The following is a 20,963-nucleotide window of genomic DNA, read 5'->3' as shown; positions in this document are numbered from 1 at the left end:
GGCAACGTCGGCAAATTGGAGGCTCCTTGGGTAGGCCCCTTCAAAGTCATCGAAAAGCTCTGCTCGGGTGCCTACTATCTGGAAGATGAAGACGGACGGCAACTAGAGAGGCCGTGGAGCGCGAACCACCTCCAGCCTTACCGGGCGGGGTGAAAGGTGCGCCAATGTAAATCATCCTGTATACTTTTTTCAGCTGTATACTTGAAATGCATAAATGAAAAATCGCAAGACTAAAGCAAGTATAAAGCATCGTCAGCAAAAACGAAGGCCCCGTGCCGTTCGGCTGGAGGTAAATTATCCGAGCCAAGCGCTCAAAAACGAAGGCCCCGGACCGCTCGGACCGGAGGTATATTATACAAGCCAAAGGCTCGATGCCGAAACCCCTGCGCCGTTCGGCCAGGTAGACATCGTCCAAATTGGGCTTAAAAGACCGTCGAGCTCCGACGTTAAATATCGAGAGACGAGCCGGCATCTATAAACCCTCCGAGCGGAAGACCGTCGAGCTCCGACGTTAAATATCGAGAGACGAGCCGGCGTCTATAAACCCTCCGAGCGGAAGACCGTCGAGCTCCGACGTTAAATATCGAGAGAGCCGTCTATAAACCCTCCGGCGGAAGACCGTCGAGCTCGAGCGTTAAATATCGAGACGAGCCGGCATCTATAAACCCTCCGGCGGAAGACCGTCGAGCTCGACGTTAAATATCGAGAGACGGCGCCTATAAACCCTCCGGCGGAAGACCGCCGAGCTCGGACGTTAAAAATCGAGAGACGAGCCGGCGTCTATAAACCCTCCGAGCGGAAGACCGCCGAGCTCCGGCGTTAAAATCAAGACGAGCGGGCGTCTATAAACCCTCCGAGCGGAAGGCCGTAGAGCTCCGGCATTAAATATCGAGCAGGCGTCTATAAACCCTCCGAGCGGAAGACCATCGAGCTCCGGCGTTAAATATCGAGAGACGAGGCGTCTATAAACCCTCCGAAGAAGACCGCCGAGCTCGGCGTTAAATATCGAGACAAGCTATAAACCCTCGGCGGAAGACCGCCGAGCTCGAGCGTTAAATATCGAGAGACAAGCCGGCGTCTATAAACCCTCTGAGCGGAAGACCGTCGAGCCCCGACGTTAAATATCGAGAGACGAGCCGACGTCTATAAACCCTTCGAGCGGAATACCGTCGAGCTCCGACGTTAAATATCGAGAGACGAGCCGGCGTCTATAAACCCTCCTAGCGGAAGACCGTCGAGCTCCGACGTTAAATATCGAGAGACGAGCCGGCGTCTATAAACCCTCCGAGCGGAAGACCGTCGAGCTCCGACGTTAAAAATCGAGAGACGAGCCGGCGTCTATAAACCTCCCGGTCGGATAGCATGCAGCGTGGCATTGGCCAATGGTAAGAGTAGATCGACAACAGCTTGCTCTGTGAGGCCAATATACGGCTGAGCGGCACGCTCATCAGCAAGGCCTTCCAAGTAAGGAGGTAAAGTAAAATATGATTAATGAATAGAGAGCGAGGGAATGAACGAGGTTCGCACGCCGAACGGTAAGCGCACAGGCTCTTGGCGAAAAATACTTGCAAATAGTCGGCTCTAATCCGAGTTAGCATATCGAACCGAACGGATAACTCGCAGGGAATACTTGGCAAAAACAAATTTCATTTATACCCAGCGACGAACAGACAAAAGTTGATGACAAAAAATATTTTTGCCGAACGGCGAGGATACAAAAAAGTTGATAAAAAACACTCCTCACGCGTCAAAATCAAAAAGAGCATCAGGAATGGCGCCCATCACGATAGCCAGATCCTCTGGGGGGATGGTCAGCTCGGCGGGAAGGTGGCCTTTAGCCTTTAAGTAATCCACCGCCGCCTTGATCGCCTCTTCGAAAGTGAGGGAAATCTTGTCGGTGAATTTCTCTCCGAAGTCGTCCGAGCGGACAAATGCCTTCCTCACTTCGTCAGAGCGGGTTGACTCCCCATCCTGATACCCTTTGAGCGCGGCTCGGGAAGCATCGTTGGCGGCATGGAGATCCTTCGAGTCTCCTTCAAATTTGAGCAGATCGGCCGAGCGGCTCTCCCTCTCGGTGGCCAGAAGGGCATCCAGATCCTTGACGTGTTGCTCTAGCCCTCTGATCTCCACCTTCATTAGGTCCATGTCGTCGATGGCCTTGCGCTTCTGAGAGGTCGTCGTCTTGATCTGTTTATCCCGTTGTTTGACCACAGCTTCAAGCCGAGCGACCTCGCTCGCCAGATCGGAAGCTCGTTTCCGTTCGGATTCCAAAAGCTTTTTGCTTTTCTCTAGAGCAGCCGTGGATTGCCCTTGGTTTGCCTCCGAAAGTTTGAGTTTTTTCATTTCGTCCTCCAGCTCAGCCAGTCGATTGCTGACTGCGATCTGCTCTACCCAACTCTGCGAACAAAGGCAGTTAAGTTAAAAGCTAAAATAAAAAGTATCAGTAAAGCAAAAAGGCATACCCCGGTCGCCTGCTGCAGGTTACTGTCCCCTAGCTGACTGGGGGACATGAGCGCGATGCGTATGCGCGCGTCCTCCCAAACTTTGGCGAGTGGGCCGGTGAGGGTTATTTGTTGTTCAGGGACTGCAGGCCGATCAGCGGCCGATAGATACTCCTCCGAAGGAAATCAGAGAACTGTTTTGATCACCCTCGGGCCGCTCGGATCCTCCTGAGACGCGACAGCCTGGCCAGAAGGCTCGCCGGTTAAGGTAGGACGCTCGCCTAGTCGCTTGAGGCGACGCAGAGGCCGGGAGGTGGAAGGCTGCGTCTCAGAAACGGTCGGGGGTAATCCAACCTGCGTTGGAGTGTGCTCTGAAGAGACTGCCTCAGAGACCGCGTGAGCTACATCACTCCGCTCGGAAGGCTGCCCATCTGATGAGATCAGTTGAGGAGCTTGCTCCAGACGCCGGCACTTTCGAGTCGCCAAAGGTGCCTCATCAGCCGATCGGCCTTCCTCCTCGGCCTGGGCAGATGTTGTGATATTGGTCGCGGCCTCGTCAGTGAAGACGCGGGCGGCCGAAGCCTCGGGAGCAACTGGGGTTCCCTCGCTCCCTTCAGTTGTAGGGCCGGTCAGAACCAGCCCTCATTCGGCCACTTCCTTGTCCTTCACCGCCTCAATATTGGCGGCTTTTAGCTTGAGCTTTTCGGTTGCCTTAGCATGCCACATGACTTCAGCTGCAGAAACAAAGAATAAATCAGTTAAACAAAAGAAAAAGGGGGATAAGAATCGCTTACTCATGCTGCAAGGCAGATCGGCTTGGATGGGAGACAAGCCGAATATATACATTACTCCAGGAAGGAGCAACTTGTCGATATCGTAATGTTGGCCGACCAACTGGTTGGCCGCATGAAGATACGCCGAATGGCTCTTGAATTTGCCAAGACCCGGTTGATTCGGCACCGCCGTCTGCCACTTCCTTCGGAAGGTCGGCCGCTCGGGGAGACGCATAAAAAAGAAATGCTCCTTCCAATGCTTATTGGAGCTCGACATGTTGGTAAATAAGACGAAACCCGACCTAGATTGAAATATGAAGGTCCCCCACTCGGATTGTTTTGGGTAGAAGAAATAGTGGAAGATTTGGGGGTCCAAGGGGATATTGTTCAATTTGAAAAGGATTATCACCCCGCTCAGCAACCTAATTGAGTTCGGGACTAATTGGCCGAGCGGGAGGCGAAAGTGGTTGCATATGTTGAGGATGAACGAATGTGGAGGAAAGCGTAGCCCGGCCAAAAATTGATCACGGAAGAAGCAAATGGTGCCGGGCGGTGGATCATTAGGTCGATCGGAAGGAGTAGCTACAACTATCTCATGGTCGGCCGGAATTTCATACGCCCGAATTAGACGCAATGCATCTTCTTCATCGAATCGGCTCTCCATAGTCGTATACCAGAGACTAGGAGCGCCGACTATAGGCGTAGAAGTACTCGCCATGGTCGAAACAGAAGAGATATTGACAGAAAAACTAAAAGAAAATGCCGACAGAATGAAAAAGAAAGCAATACAGGAGGCGGGGAGCTGAAAAGAAAGGCTTACGGGTACAAGAAAGATCGAGGAAAGGAAGAAGATGGCGAACGCACCAAACAGGCGGAGAATAAGGATCGCCGGAGCAAAGAGAACAGTGGAAAGCCGAAGAACGAAGGAAGAAGAATGTGGCGAAGAGGAGAAGGTCCGGCTTTATAGGGTTGGGGCCGAACGGCCTCCACCGTTGGATCTAGGTCGTGAAGAACAAGGTGGTCATCGGGCCGTCCATTTCAAGCGGCGGCTGTCCCATCGACGGTAACGCCACCACTGTACACTGACGACTGCTGATCCACCACATGTCAGGCGGACACAGGGCGTATTTAAGGAAAGCGCGCTCAGTAAAAAAAAAAAAATTTGTAGGATATCGAAAGAGGCAGCATTAACCGCCTACCCATAAGGTATTGTCGAACAGGCGGCACAAAAAGGAATGGCCGAGCAGAAGAGCATTCCACGGGCCGGCTTAGCGATAATTATTCGGTTAGACTGACAGTCCAGTCAGTCGGACTTAGGAGCCTCCTTCGACTAGACTTGACGGGGAGGCAAGTGATCCGGTGATAAGGTGGTCCGGTGATAAGGTGGGCCCCCCTTTTTTCTTTTCATAGAGAAGTCAACACCATGTGAAGACCAAGGCTAGAGGCCGATTGGGGAATGGCGACCGACCGGGTGGTAGGGGCGGAACGGCCCAAGGGCATAAACAGAAGCATAGACCCGACGAGGGGTCGGGTTTTCGACGCTCATGATAAACAAGGACGCCGAGCCGACATGGAGGTCCGTTCGGCCAATGCATAAATCAATTAGACTGAATAGGCGTAGCTGAGCGCACGACCCAGATTCTCCCGAGCAGACTAGCATTTAAGTCTGGCTGGGCAGAATGGGATTGCCGATCGGCGGGACGTTCACCATAAACGTGAAGCAAGGGAACATCCTCTGACAGGAAGTATGGTCGAAGGACATGTTATGTACGAAGGCCTAGGACAGAATGTCCTCATGTCCCATCAGAAAGGTGGTCGAACTGTAGCAGTATGGCGTCAAGCAAGGTCACCTGACAAACCATACCCGGGTATGGCCACAGTACACGTGTACACCTCGATTGGTGTGCATGAGCTTCCTCCAGCTCTATATAAGAGCTCATAGACTTCGCCGGAGGGAGAGTGACTCTCATATTCGAAACCACTTTTTTGCTGCTTGCTTGCCTGACTTGAGCGTCGGAGGGTCGTCGCCGGGAACCCCTTCCCCGCCCGACTTCTTTGCAGGTTCGTCGGAGCTCCACACGGTCAGCAGGGGAGCCACGTCATCAACTAGGAGAGCACCACGTGCCCAGCGTCCGCTGGTTCAGCGATTCGGACAGGATCACCTGCCTAGACGGCAGAAGAGGTGAGTTGATTTTATCATCGGATTTGAGCTTTATGGGTGTAGTGGAGTAGGACATCAGTTTTGTACTTTATGGGTATAGTTGAGTAGGGTTGTTTTTAAGTCTTCTTATCACTGTTCTAGTTTTGTTATCTATTAAACTGCGTGGATGTCTATGTGTTATATTTTATTATTATTATTGTTTTGATCGTGTTGGCCGATGTATATGTGGCCCTGGAGACAATGTATAAAGTTTCAGATTGTCAGCCGTACAGGGGAGATGCTGCCGAAATTTCTTCGAACAGGGACTCCCCTGGGGCGTGACAAGTGCGTTGTTGTTGATTTTTTTTCCTTTGCAACTTTATATCCAGTTGTTAATGGTTGTTTTCATTTTGTAACTGACTTTGTCACATCAGTGTTGTGTGAAGTAGTTAGGGTTGATTCTGATTTAAAATACACATTATTATCTTCTTAATACACATTTGAAGAATGATAGAATGCACCTAGATTTTCACCTCCACTTTCATAATTTTGATCAACTTTCAATTTGTGAATAGCATCTACATACCCTTGAATAACAGCGTCAGTAGCTCTATCCCTTCCATAGACTAATTCAAGTTGATTTAAATATGGAAATTTGAAATCTCACATTCCTTTTGCCTCTTTGTGAGTTTATACAATATACAATATACATGATTGAAAAAAGCTTAAGGAAATATGAAATGAAAGATTTAATAGTGTAAAAAATTTTGGACACTAATATATAAAATTACCTGTAGTAGCTATCAAACCATTGCTTTTCACATGTTATTTTTTTCTCCACATCATTCCATTGACATCCACTTTGCCTACACATCATTAATAATATGAAATCTTGCCTTTAACCACTTGATCTTTGATTCAAGATGAGGTGTAACTTGTTTTGTAAGAGTAGGGATCTTGCTTAGCATTCTCCTATGTACCTCGGCCATATACTTGCATTTAAAACCATCATCCGGCTTCCATGAAGGATCATAAGTCATATCTTGAAGAGTTGCAATTAATACTTGGACCTCATTCTCTGTCTAAAAGCATTTATTTCTCTCAGGTCCTCGAACTCTTTGATCTTGCTCCATTCTAACTCATAATAATGTCAAATCATTAAAAGTTATAAGTAAAAAGGATCATTGTTACAAGAAATTGTAACATGTGATAAAAAATTATCAGGAAATAAAATTTATTCAATAATAAATAATATATAAACTAAAATAAAACAAGTACTGAAATAAATGAAAAATATCTTGAATTCAAGCCCAATCTCATTCATCTTGAATCTATCCATTATGTATAAGATAAAATTAGAAAAAAAAAAAATATAACCTGTAATGACAGTATCATAATAAAAAGTCAATCCATTTTCAAAAGATACTGTCATTATTAATTCAAGTTGATCTCTTTGTTTATTAATAAATAAAAGGAACGATGAGTATCCAAAATGTAAAACAAAAGAATGTTTTGTTTTAAAACAAAACTAATGGCTATTATACTTGAGTATCCAGAAGGATAGTTGCCATCATCGGCAACATATATAGATTTTGAAACCACTAAAAAAAAATCTTGAAACCATACACATCCTTAAACACCATGAAACCCCACTTAATCCAATCCCAAAAGATGAATAAAAAAATGACTAATCCTTGCCATTGCTGAAGAAGAGAACAAGGTAGTGACTACATCGCTGCTTGGTGGGGTAGTGATCGCTCGAGAGGTTGCCTCGCCGGCTCACCAACAGTGAGACCGTCAACCGATTGCGTCATCCCCCTTTTTCTGAGAGTTTAGTTTTCCTTGTCATGAGGCTGTGTTCCGCGATCTGAGGTTGAGTCCGAGTGCGACGTTCGTCTTGGAGTGCACCTACCCTACGAACGACGCGAGTGGTTGTCGAATATTGGGAGAATATTGCCGGAGAGCCTCTGCAACGTGGGAGAATATTGCCGGTTGCCGTGACGCTTCAACCGAAGGAGATAACAATTTATGGACTTTACTCTTTTATTTACCTGTTTATTGCATGCTTGCTATTTTGGTGCAAATATATTACCTGCGTATAGTGCTCTCAATTTTTCAACATCAAGTCCATGCAATAGTGCAATGCAAGGGTGACACTCGAAAACCCTAGCAACAAGCTACTATAACGAACTCTCTTTCATAAAAAATTGATTTAATTTTTTATATTATATATTAAACTGATAAGAATATATACTATACTTGATCTTAGCCAAAAGGCAGAGAAAGATATGCTTTCTAACATCGTTGACCCAAGATATTTATAGTAGAAGTGAGGAATCAATTTAAACTGAATGGATTGAACCAATTAAACCAAAAACCAAACTGACCGAACTTTTTCCAAACTATCCGAATCGATCAAACTTTAAAAAAAAAACTGAACCGACCAAAAAGATAAAACATTGGTTAATTCAATTTTTGACTGAAATAATTGAATTTTTCTATTTGTTTGATTTGATTAGGTTTGGTTCTGATTTGGTTCGGTTCAACTCATAATATCGGTTTGGTTCTGGTTTATAGGAATGGCAATAGGGTAGGGTGGGGGCGGATTTACCATTCCCATCCCTGCCCCCAAATTTTATCCCCACCCTCATCCTTGTCCCAATACCCAATTTTTTCTAATCGAGGAATCCCCAACCCCGACCCCAGCCCTACGGGGATTAAATCCCCATCCCCGTCCCCAATTTTTTTTATCGGATAGCTTAATGATTGAAAGGGATCAATGGTGATAGGTCCACAAGACAAGATTACATGATTTGCCCTCAATATTTTTTTAGCAATTGAAAAGGAAACAAAATAAGGTAATGTTAAAGATGAGTTTTTTTGAGGAACATACTTTTAAAGAAAAGTATAGTAGAACAAGGATTCTAACAACTCTGGCAAGCATATAAGCATCAAGGCATCCCAAAAGACACCAGCAAAACATCATTTGTATTTGAAAAGGAAACAAAACAAGGTAATATTGTTTTGAAGTAGAATTCATGAATCCAGGAAGAGAAAGAGAAGAGAGAAATTTGCACATACAAAAACTTGGAATATGGCTCGCCTTACTGATGATGGGAGCAAGCATTGATGACATACGAGGATCAAAGGATGTGTACGTCGACGACGTTGACAGGAGACTAGAGAGGTGTAGGGCAAAGATTGAACTTAGAAGGGAGGTAGGCAGGGAGTGATGACGGGAGACTAAAGAGGCCGGAGGCGTTACCACATCGAAGGGAGCGACATCGGCAGAGATCGACGTGATGAAAGGAGCGGTGGCACCGAAGGGAGCAACATCGAATGGGCGAATGGTAGAAGACGTAGGGTTTAGGAATTAGGGGTTTCATTTTTACCTCACTTATTATTATTATTATTATTATTATTATTATTAAAACTGGGGCGGGTTCGGGGATGGGGATAGAATACCGATACCCACCCCGATTTAATTTCAGGGATTTTAAAAATCCCTGAACCTGCACCCATACCCGAACTAACTCTCCGAACTCGCCCTCGTTTCAGGTTTTCTTCGCGGGGCCCCAAACCCGTAGGGAAAATTTCTTCCCCTACTAGTTTGGTTCGATTTGGTTTAGTTCTAGTTTGGTTTGGTTTAACTCATAATATCGGTTTAATTGGTTTAACTAAATTTTAATTTTTAGAATCGAACCTGAACCGATTAAATCAATGTTTCTAGCAAAAAATGAATTTCTAAATTAACCGAACCAAATTTAACTTCTGTCGGTTTAGTCGGTTAATTTAGTTTAACTGAACTTTTGCTCACCCCTAATTTATAGAAGATTCTCCACTCATGGTGTTGTAGAACCATGGTAGTGCATACTTTTTATATAAAAAATAACTAGAGAAAATTACTAATAAGTCTTAAAATTATTTTTAGTGTAAAAAAAAGAACATTAACATAATTTAATTTTAGGTTTCGTCAAAATTATTTATTGAAAGGTTCATATTCTTAATTAAGACTGGCCATCACGCACACAAATTGCATGTGTAATATAATGCATGAATACACGTAAATTAATGTTCCAAACCCATAAATTAGACTTGGTAGAGTGTGTCAAACTCATGTAGTAGTGCAACGCAAGGGTGATGCTCAACAACAAGTTATTATAACATATTTTCCCTCATAAAAATTAATTTAATTTTTTATATTAGATATTAAATTGATAAAAATAGATAATATACTTGATCTTAGCCAAGACCGAGAAAGGTACGCTTTCTACCTACCCAAGATATTTATAGAAGTTTATCTTCTCGTAGTATTACCAATCTTAAGATTCTTAAGATGTGGGACTAAAGAGAACCATGACAGTGCATAATTTTGATATATAAAAAATAACCAGAGAAAATTACTAATAAGTCTTAAATTTATTTTCAGTGTGAAAAGAAAAAGAACATTAACATAATTTAATTTTAGGCTTCATCAAAATTAGTTAGTAAAGGGTCCAAATTCTTAATATATATATATATATATATATATATATATATATATATACACACACTAGTCATCCAACATAATCGTTGCATGTGTAATATAATATAATACATAAATATATGTAAATTAGTGTCCAAACTCATAAATTGGACTTGGTAACAGTGCGTCAAACCCATAGTGCAAGGATTATGCTCGAGAACCCCAGCAACAAGTTATTGTAAGTCTCTCATAAAAAATTAATTTAATTTTTTATATCAGATATTAAACTGATAAGAATATATACTACACTTGATTTTAGCCAAAAGGCCAAGAAAGTATGCTTTCTAATATCGCCACCCAAGGTATTTATAGAAACTTCTCCACTCACATTGTTGTCAATCACTATAAGAAAAAAGCCTAACAACAACGATTTTTCACCGTTGTCGTAGCCCTTTTCGTACTATTGTTAAATGTCGTGTTGTTAAAAGAGGTGCCCAAAGACAACAGTTTTTAACCGTTGTCTTTGAAGGCAAAGACAACAGTTTTACAACGATGAAAAACCGTTGTCTTTTCATTCAACGACAACAATTGTTCACCGTTGTCTTTGAGCGTCTACCTTTAATAGCAGAGTCTTCAACAATAGTTTTAAACTATCTATGACAACGGTGAAAAACCGTTGTCTTTTTTAGATAATAAAAAAAAAATTAATACACAATTTTCCAATATTATAAATCATTCAAAATACTAAATTTCAAAATAAAATTTAATATACAATTTTCTAACATTCAAAAATAATATCTATAACATTATGAAGAAATTTCATAAGCAACCAACAAAATGATAACACTATTAAAACAAAGGTAGAACAATATAACACGAGATTTTCTACTTAGATATCGGTGAAGAGGAGGGACTGTAGCTCCTAGTGCTCCTTAATTTGTTAAAGTCTCTCCATTTTTTTTGGCTTGTCGGCATTCTTCCCAGTACTCTTGAGGACACCTATTCGAATAAAGATATATATTACAAATTAGAAACTAAACTGTACGCGTGAATCTAATTGCACTGCATAAATGTTACATAACCATAAAAACCATTTGATCTAGTCATCTAACAGAAGTACAAAAAGCGTTATCTATGTAACATAAATGGTAACCTCTTGAAACAATATGGTGGCTCTTAAAGTCATGAACACGCTAAGGTTTTCACCAACTATAGTAGGAATGGCTGCAGTAATTACTTGAAACAACATAAATATGTTTTTATTTGATTGTATAGTAGGAAGAAAACATTAAGATTTAGACTGCTGCTGCAGTAGGAAATCATATTGCTACTCAGTGTTCAAGCCTATCTATCGCAACCATCAATAAAAACATCAATCAATATAAGGCGCACAAAATTTGATCTCTTGCATCAAGTTGGTAGATCATACCTCAAAGTCTTTACGAATGATTTTGTCCATGTTGCAAAGGGTTAGGATCTTGAATCTGGTTCTCCAAGTCTTGCTGCCTTGTGTCATCTCCATCTTCAACTCCAGCAAGGTTTTCTGGCTTCATTCTGCTACTGACTCTGATTAAGTTGGATCGAGCGTAAAGTTCTCCTAGCCCTCCATTTAAATACTCAATAAGCAAATAGTTCATACTGATTGAAATACCAAACCCAGTAAATGAGGAAAGTAAAATGGAGAACACAGGGCTTACTCCTAGCTGCAGAATCAACAAGGGGATTTTCAACTTCTGTATTAAAAATTAAACAAAAAATTTGGGCTACCAAATCCATCTGACGAATCGCATCACCTTACCACACTATAGAAAACATGAGCAAAGAGGATCACAGGTGCAAATTGGAACGATGCATAGGCCCAAATGTAGCTCTGGCTCACTGTAAATAAAACACTCAAATTCATGGTTTGACATAAAGCATTGTAAAAAACATAGATTCAGTACAACAATGTGGCAATCACACACAACACTATTAAGGTTTGTTGTATGATAAAAAAAAATGGATACTGAATATATGAAAGCTAATAGAAAATATTGGAATACCTGAAATTGCAAAACCATAGGAAGAGAAGGATGAATTACCCATCGTTGAAGCTATCATGGATGCGAGAAGACCTAGAACACAAGCAAATGGCAAAGATATGGCAAGAGCATGGGGACCCAATTCACTAACCTGTTAGAATAAAGTTTTAGTTGAAAGTAAATGTAAACTCATGAGACTAAATTGAACAAGTGTGTTGGAAATCATTAAAAAATCAAAAAATAATAATAATACAAATTGTATTTGAAAGTTGAATAATCTTACTAAGAGTTGCTCCAGGAAGCAGAAATAGGCAAGCATGCTGACCATGACAAGAATATGGACATCCTGCAATACCCTGTCATGAAAATGAAGAAATACCAGTTAAAACTAACATATACCCAAAGGTCAAAGGCATATATCGCCACAAGATTAAGCCAAAACCTGTAAATTGTTAAATAATGATCTATTGATTATAGTAATTCTTTTATTAAGGTACAACCTGCTGGTCAATGAGAAATTTCTAATATATTCAAGGCATAAAAATACCCAATATAATAATGCAGCATGACATTATGGTAAATTAGTATAATCCTTCAGGAATGGCTTATCTACTCACTTTTGTTGTACCAGTAGAATTAATGTATAGGTATATTGGCTTCTTAGCATCCTCATATTGAAGATATAGGAACTCTGCCATCATTAACTCTGTCACTGCGGGAATAAGACACATGCCCAAATAAACAATTAGATTTTTATACAAGTAAGAAGCTAGATCGGGAGGCGGTTGCTCCCATGTTGTTCCTCTCAAGAAAGAAATGACCTGTTAAAAAGTGAAATCAAGAGTAAAACATTATGAATGATTCATAACAAATAAAATCAACCAATGCTGCTAATGACGATAGACGTTTTTTTCCCCATGAAATGACAAAGAGCTACAATAACTATTATATTCCCACTGACTCTCAAAAAGAAATTAATGTCTCAAACAATCAACTAACGTATCTACTAAAATCTCATGTCCGTGTACCAAATAAATATTAAATTGATCGTTTTGAAGTAGAAAAGAAAAGAAATAAAAAAAAAGAGACGATTTTGAACTTGACTCTCATAGTAACCAGAGAAGAAGGTCTCTACGATCTAGGGGAAAAGTTTACAAAGACCACAGAAGCAAAGACAACTTTTTTCTGTTGTTGTTATATTACCATGGTAACGACTCCCCTCATAGGCCGACGAACGTGGGATAGAGTAGGCAACTTCAGGGAGGGAACCCTTGTTCTGTTGAAATCGCTATGGACGCTCCTAACGCCGAGGAAAGGAGTAGCAACGACGCCACAACTCAGGGAAGAAGGTCTCAAGGGAGCGGAAGAAAAGGTCGTCGAAGCTGCGATGTGTAGAGAGGCGCCGCAGGAGGTTAGATCTAGGGTTCAAACCCCTCTTAACCGGAGATCCACCAATGCGGGGTCGGCGACTCTAGGAGAAGAGAAATCTCCGGATGGACTCTAGTGATCAGTGGAGAAGAGCCTTAGCCGGCGGTGGATGCTTGGTGCTAGCGCGATCGATTTCCTCGTGGCTCCGGCGTTGGGGAAGAGTTAGGGCTCGGCGACGGCAGCTATGGCGTTGATCGGAGCAAGGCACGACTCAATGAGGCTTCAGTCGGCGTCGAGTAACTCTTGGCTGGTGGTTATGTATGCGGGGAGAAGAAGTACCGCGGCGTCAATAGGCGGCGAGGATCAGCGTCGAGTTGGGAAGGAGGGGAAAGGGGAATCGACAGTGGTGACCTAGCCTCACGCGAACAAAAAAACTCTTTGTTCGTGAGTTTTTTTTCGTGAAGTTAAAAAAAACTATTATTTTTTTGGGATTCAACAACATTCAATAGACAACAGTTTAATAAAACTATTGTATATTATCATGTAAGCAACACTAAAAGACAACAGTTTTTTAAAAATCATTGTCTTTGACATACATTAGACAATAGTTTTTTAAAAACTGTTGTATATTAGGTGTGGTTAAATCTAAAATTTACAATAGTGAATCCTAAGATGTGGGACTAAAGTGAACCATGATAGTGTAGGTGCAGTGGAGGCCGGCAAGAGGGGGGTGAATTGTTTGAAAAAATAAAGTATACCCTCCTCGTCTTTCAACTCAAAAAGATAGCAATAATTAAAAATTAAACTTAATAGAAATAAAGAAAAAGAACTCAGCAATTTACTTGGTTATAACCAAGATGGTTGTTAATCCAAGGCAGAAGAAAAGCGCTTTGAAAAGATCTCCTTCTCTGAAGACGGAGAAGCCTTTTACACAATGGAAAGCTCAGACAAGTTGTTAGGAATGACTACAGAGTTGAAAGAATAATCGATGAATAATTCTTAGCTCCAGGGGTCTTTTTATAGCCCCTGGAAAGTCTATCCCGAAGGTCCAAGGCGCCTCCAATAGAGGTCCAAGGTGTTGGTTAGTCCTAGGAAAACATACCGGTTCCACTGTACAAAATTTTTTTTGTACAAGTGTCGAACCTTTCCTTAAATAACCTATTGTGTTCTTTAGAAGTTAAATTAGGAATCGCAGATAGAACTTAACATCATTGATTCCAAATTTAACTTATATGTTCTTAATGGTTTAAATTTGAATCGCAAGCGGAACTTAACACTATTGATTCAAATCCACCTATGTTATTAATTCCATTAAATATTAATTTCTAAAATTGGCTTCCAGGACTGCATGGCCAGGCACATGACCTTCTTGGATATGGGAGCAACTACCACCGCCTAGTCAAAACCTTTTAAGGAAAGCTAATATTTAATTTCCTTAAATAACTCTAGGTTAACTAAAAGGAACAATCGAATCACAAATTCGAAAAAGAAGAAAACACAAACTCGAAAAATTAATTCGAAAAACTAGATCTAATTGCCTCTTGTATTTTGAATTCTTACAAAGAAAATAACTAGTATGATGCAGAAGAAAATTACTAGTTATACATTCTCTTTGTAAGCTAATGACCTCGAGATCTTCTGCCGTATTCCTCACCTCGCCTTGGACGTCATGTGGGCGATGATCTTCCAAGATGAACACCACCCAAAAGCTTCTTCCTCTTCTTCTAAAATCCGGCCACCACCACCACCAAGGAAAAGAGAGCAAAAGGGAAAAGAGAAGGGAGAGGGCCGACCACACCAAGAGGGTCTCCAAGCAAGAGAATAAGAATTGTGTCTCATGAAGTCCCCCTCACCCTTTCTTTTATATTACTTGCCCAAGGCAAATAAGGAAAAACTTTTTATAAAAAATAAAATCATCCTCTAGTTTTTCCTTTTTCCTTTTTATTTTTCCTTTTCTTTCCTCTTCATTGAATCAATCACCAAAATTAATTGATGATGATTTTATTTATTTTATTATGGCCGACCCCTTGCTTGGGCACCAAGCAAGGTGGCCGGCCACCTCATCAAGGGAAAAAGGAAATATATTTTTAATAAAATTTTACAAGAAAAACTCTTATAAAATTTTACAAGCTCTCTTTCCTAAAGTAGGAGTTAAAAAAGGAAAGTTCTAAAAATTAAAACCATGTTTTAAAATTTAAAACTTCTCTTATAAAATTTCCTTTTTTAACATGATGATAGAAAATTTTAATTTTAAAACTTATCTTCCTTTTTTTCCTTAAACCATGAGGATGGTTAAAAAAGGAAAGTTTTAAAACTTTTAAAACTCTCTATTAAAACATGTGGCCAAATTCAAATAAGAAAAGTTTTTAAAATTAATATCTCTCTTTTAAAACTTATAGTTTTCTACAAAGAGAAGATTTTAAAAATTCAAAAACAACTCTCCTTGTTTGAATATTGTGGCCGACCCCTTCATGCTTGGTCACCAAGCAAAGGGCCGATCCCCTATAGAAGAGGATGTGGCCGGCCCTTGCTTGGTCACTAAGCATTGGACCGACCCACTTCTTGGACACCAAGAAGAGCCTTACATTTGGATGGTCTTGAGGCTATAATGAGGCTACGACAGGGACCTAGAGGAGAAATTAGTTTTGGCCTTCCGATAAACTTGAGTATCCCGTGCTCGCCCCGAACACACAACTCAAGTTCATCGATAATAACTCATTACACTAGAGAGTTATTATCGCACTACCGCACCAATCCCAAATTACATTATGGGCTCGTTCTTATCATGAGTGTGTTAGTCTCCCTGTGTTTAAAATAATGAATATCCACTAATTAAGTAAGTTATTGACAACTCACTTAATTAATATCTAGCTCCAAGAGTAGTACCACTCAACTTCATTGTCATGTCGGACTAAGTCCACCTGCAGGGTTTAACATGGCAATCCTTATGAGCTCCTCTTGGGGACATTCTCAACCTCGATAACTAGGACACAGATTCCTTCTATAATCAACAACACACACTATAAGTAATATCATTTCCCAACTTATCGAGCATATTGATTTATCGAACTAAACCTCACCCTTTGATAAGTCAAAGAAATAAATATTAAATATATGTGCTTGTTATTATATTAGGATTAAGAGCACACACTTCCATAATAACTAAGGTCTAGTTCCTTTTATTAAGTCAGTACAAAAAGAACTTATCTAAAATGGTCTTACTCAATACACTTAGAGTGTACCAGTGTAATTTATTAATCAAGATAGACTAATACTTAATTACACTATGACTATTCCGATGGTTTGTTCCTTTCCATCTTAGTCATGAGCAACTGTTTATAATTTATAAAGAACCGACAACATGATCTTCTGAGTGTGACACCACACACCATGTTATCTACTTATATAAATTAATTGAACAATTACATTTAACAAATAAATATAGATATTGACAAATGTGATTCTTTTCTTTCAAAATTAAATGTTTACAAAAGCTAGGCTTTTAGTATACACACCAACACAAGGCGCCTCCAAGTGAGTGATCGGATAGAACTCTATCCGAATGCAAACGGTCAGTTTGACCTGGTTGAAAGCGCCTTCAACAAGGACTGAAGGCGCCTTCAAGCTGGAGGCGCCTCCAATGCCTGATGGAGGCGCCTCCAAGCTGGCAGCTTTTCCAGCTTGCTTCTTTGCTTCGACTTTCGAAGTTCCGTTCTTTTGGGTGATTCCGACCAACCGAAATAGGGCTAACTCGAACCTAATTTCTGGCCTTCTCCTCGAGCAGTCTTCGGTCCCAGCTTTACATCCCTCGAACGCCGCGCACGTTCTTCTCGCCCACCGGTGTACTCTTCCATAGCTCTCTCATCCTTCGGACGCACCGAGCCCGTCGGCTCCCTTCTCGTGCTGTCTTTCTCGCTAGCTACGTCTTCCGCTAGACTTCCTGCGCTCCTAAGCTCCTGCACACTCAGATACAGGGATCAAACACAAAGCAGGACATAACCAACTTGGTTGATCACATCAAAACAACCATGGGGTCTAATAGTCTCCCCCTTTTTGATGTGCATCAACCCAAGTTCAAGTTAGGGTAAAAATAGACAACCAGTAATTTTAAAGAAAATTACTTAAACTAACATGTTAAGTATAAATTTACAATCAATAAAATTGCAACTATTTAATTTAGAGTTAAACAGAATATTTCAGAAAAAAATTTTAAAACTCAAAGTTTTGAAACAATTCTCTCCCCCAAAACTTGTACATTTTCTCTCCCCCTTTGATTACAACAAAAATGGGGTAATAATAAGAGAGTATGAATTTCTGAGCAAAATGAATTTTTAGAATTTTCCAAAAAAAATCTAACTAAAATGAATTTTTAGAATTTAAAAAAAATGACCTTAAAAAAATTCTAAGTAAAATTTTTGAAGATTTTCAAAGACAATATTTGAAAAACTTTCAAAGCATTATTTAATTTTTGTTTAATGCTTTTTCAGAAAGTTAATTAAATATTTTATTTCAATATTTCAGCTTCCAGGTCGTGGCGAGGCACTAGGTCTTCTTGGTTATTGGAGTAACAACCACTTCCTTAGACAAAGTCTCATAGAGAAATTTTAACGTTTAATTTTCTTGCTGGAAGCTTTAATAATAAAAGAAATTTAGTCTAATAAAGCTTTTGGAACCTATAAGAGGTTCCTTTCTACTGGATTAACTAGAAACTTAGGGGGTATATAATTATTGGGTATTTTCCTAAGTTAACCTTGATGATGTTTAACATACCAGTTTAATTTTCCATAAATCCTAAGTTTTGACTTTTGAAAAACATTTATTTTAAAACATGCATCAATTTTCAAATTTTCAATTTCTAATTTTAAATTATCATTTTCTGATTTTAATTTATCTAAAATTCTATTTAAGTCAGCATTCTCTTTTTCTAATTTGAATAAATCTTTAGAAAGAGACTTAATAAATTGAAAGGACTGAGTCGGGGTTAGATTACGTATCTTACTTACCTGACTTGGTGATCCTCCCCCTTCACAGCAGCTTTCTTCCTCTGATGTTCCTCCCCCTTCATCTATGCTCATCTATGAGCTTGACTCTTCTTCCAGCTGATGGTTAGCCATTAGCACTAACCCCGAGAAGCCTTCGACGTCTGATTTGGAAGAAGATGAATCTGACCAAGTGGCATTCAGGTTCTTCTGTTTGGAGGAAGATTATCGCTTTTCCTTTCTTTTCCCTTTTTCTTCAATTTTGGGCAATCATCTTTGATGTGTCCTTCTTCGTTGCAGTTATAGCAACGAACCGTTCTTCTCTTTCGCTCATGCCTCTTTGTGTGCGATCTAAATTTATTAGAATTAAAAAACTTATTGAAATGCTTTACCAGTAGTGCCGCTTCTGATTGGTCGATCGAGGCTTCGGAGTTAGAATTGTTTGTTCTTGTCTTTAATGCAATGTTCTGACTTATTTCTCCACTTCATTGGGCTCTGCAATCCGAGATTTGTGAAGTTCAAAAGTTGAAAATAAATTTTCTAAAGTATTTACCTCGAAGTCCTTAGAGATGTAGTACGCATCTACTAAGGAGGCCCACTCTGGAGTTCTGGGGAAGGCATTGAGCGCATACCAGATCGAGTCTCGGTTCATTACTTCTTCTCCAAGGTTGCTTAGTTGAGTTATTAGCTCCTTAATCTTTGCTTGGAGTTGCGCTACTTTCTCTCCATTGTTCATCCGGAGGTTCGTAAGCTGAGTCCAGAGGATGTCGTGTCTTGCAAGCTTTGCTTCGGAGGTACCTTCGTGAAGCTCCAGGAATTTTTCCCAGAGGTCTTTCACGGAGTCGTAGCTTCCGATCCGACTTACCTCCTGAGGCGGCAGAACACTGAGCAGGTGGAACTCAACCTTTCCGTTGGCGACGAAGTCGACTTGCTCCTTCTTGCTCCACTGATGCTCTTCTTTGTCTTTCGGAACTTCAAAATCATATTTCATAGTTAGTAAAATATCGAAGTCGGTTTTAAAAAATACCTCCATCCGGCATTCCCACGTTGCGAAGTCTCCTTCGAACTTCGGGGGATGAATGCTTGTTCCGGCCATCTTCTTGATCTTCGTGCTTCAGTTGGCGGTTAGTCCTTCTGAGGTGGTCTGACTCTGATACCAATTGTAGGTGCAGCGGAGGCCGACAAGAGGGGGGTGAATTGCCTAAAAAAATAAAGTATACCCTCCTCGTCTTTCAACTCAAAAAAATAGAAATAATTAAAAATTAAACTTACAGAAATAAAGAAAAAGAACTCAGCAATTTACTTGGTTACAACCAAGACGGTTGTTAATCTAAGGCAGAAGAAAAGCGCTCTTAAAAGATTTCCTTCTCTGAAGGCGGAGAAGCTTTTTACACAATGGAAAGCTCAGACAAGTTGTTAGGAATGACTACAGAGTTGAAAGAACAATTGATGAATAATTCCTAGCTCCAGGGGTCTTTTTATAGCCCCTGGAAAGTCTATCCCGAAGGTTCAAGGCGCCTCCAATAGAGGTCCAAAGCACCTCCAAGTGAGTGATCAGATAGAACTCTATCCGAATGCAAATGGTCAGTTTGACCTGGTTGAAGGCGCCTTCAACAAGGACTGAAGGCGCCTTCAACAAGGACTGAAGGCGCCTTCAATGCCTGATGGAGGCGCCTCCAAGCTAGTATCTTTTCCAGCTTGCTTCGACTTCCGAAGTTCCGTTCTTTTGGGTGATTCTGGCCAACCGAAATAGGGCTCACTCAAACCTAATTTCCGGCCTTCTCCTCGAGCAGTCTTTCGTCTCGACTTTACGTCCCTCGAACGCCGCGCACGTTCTTCTCGCCCACCGGTGTACTCTTCCGCAGCTCTCTCGTCCTTCGGACGCACCTAGCCCGTCGGCTCCCTTCCCGTGCCGTCCTTCTCGCTAGCTGCGCCTTCCGCTCGACTTCCCGCGCTCCTGCGCACTCAGATACAGCGATCAAATACAAAGCATGACCTAACCAACTTGGTTGATCATATCAAAACAACCACGGGGTATAACAGACAGTATATAATTTTTATATAAAAAATAACCAGAGAAAAATACTAATAAGCTCTAAAATTATTTTTATTATGAAAGGAAGAATATTAATGTAATTTCATTTTTGGGCTTTACCAAAATTAGTTAGTAAAGGGTCTAGATTCTTAATTAAATATTAAGATAGTAAGGTGAACAATAACTATAATAAAATAAGCAGACCAAGGCAAGACCTGTGCAAGCTAAGAAAGGAAGACGTACTATCGCCGTATTCGTAGAGTGTAGCTGGGACATTGGTTTTCTTCTAGGTCATTTACAAGTGAGGCTCCCTGGACAAAACCAAATAAAAGAAGTAAGAAAGGAAACACAAGATGATCTATCTTTGACCTAGTATCCTTAAAAAAACCTGAAAACAAATCCGAATTACCTCAAACTATCATCCTAAGCACCCCAAGCCATCCACAAACCCCAAAACAACCAAAATAGACACTGGTTTTGAAAATATTCAACAGAAACATCCTTGGACATTTTTAACTCCTATAGGAGCATGAAACTTTTGGTATCAGAGCTTAAAAGATTCTTGTGACCACATGAACAAAGTACAATATAGGAATACTTATTATGACGAAGCCTTAGAATTTTCTTGATAGTTTGCTATGTCCAAAGAAATTGGCTACTATAACTCTTCCCTAGTAAGTCAACTAGATCAAATCCTAGTCTAACAAAATAACTCCATTTTAGCTCTACTTACTTCATTAC

General features: G+C 40.8%; 3 pseudogenes; all 3 read right to left on the bottom strand.

The window, feature by feature from the left end:
- Positions 1-7,465: 7,465 nt before the first annotated feature.
- Positions 7,466-7,644, bottom strand: LOC121978819 (annotated as a pseudogene).
- Positions 7,645-9,452: 1,808 nt separating this feature from the next.
- LOC121979008 lies at positions 9,453-9,619 on the bottom strand (annotated as a pseudogene).
- A 377-nt stretch (positions 9,620-9,996) lies between these two features.
- LOC121978830 lies at positions 9,997-10,158 on the bottom strand (annotated as a pseudogene).
- Positions 10,159-20,963: the final 10,805 nt, after the last annotated feature.

Source organism: Zingiber officinale, chromosome 4B (assembly GCF_018446385.1).
Source record: "Zingiber officinale cultivar Zhangliang chromosome 4B, Zo_v1.1, whole genome shotgun sequence".
Taxonomy (NCBI): domain Eukaryota; kingdom Viridiplantae; phylum Streptophyta; class Magnoliopsida; order Zingiberales; family Zingiberaceae; genus Zingiber; species Zingiber officinale.
The sequence above is the reverse complement of the archived record's forward strand: the minus strand, read 5'-3'. Positions and strand labels throughout refer to the sequence as shown.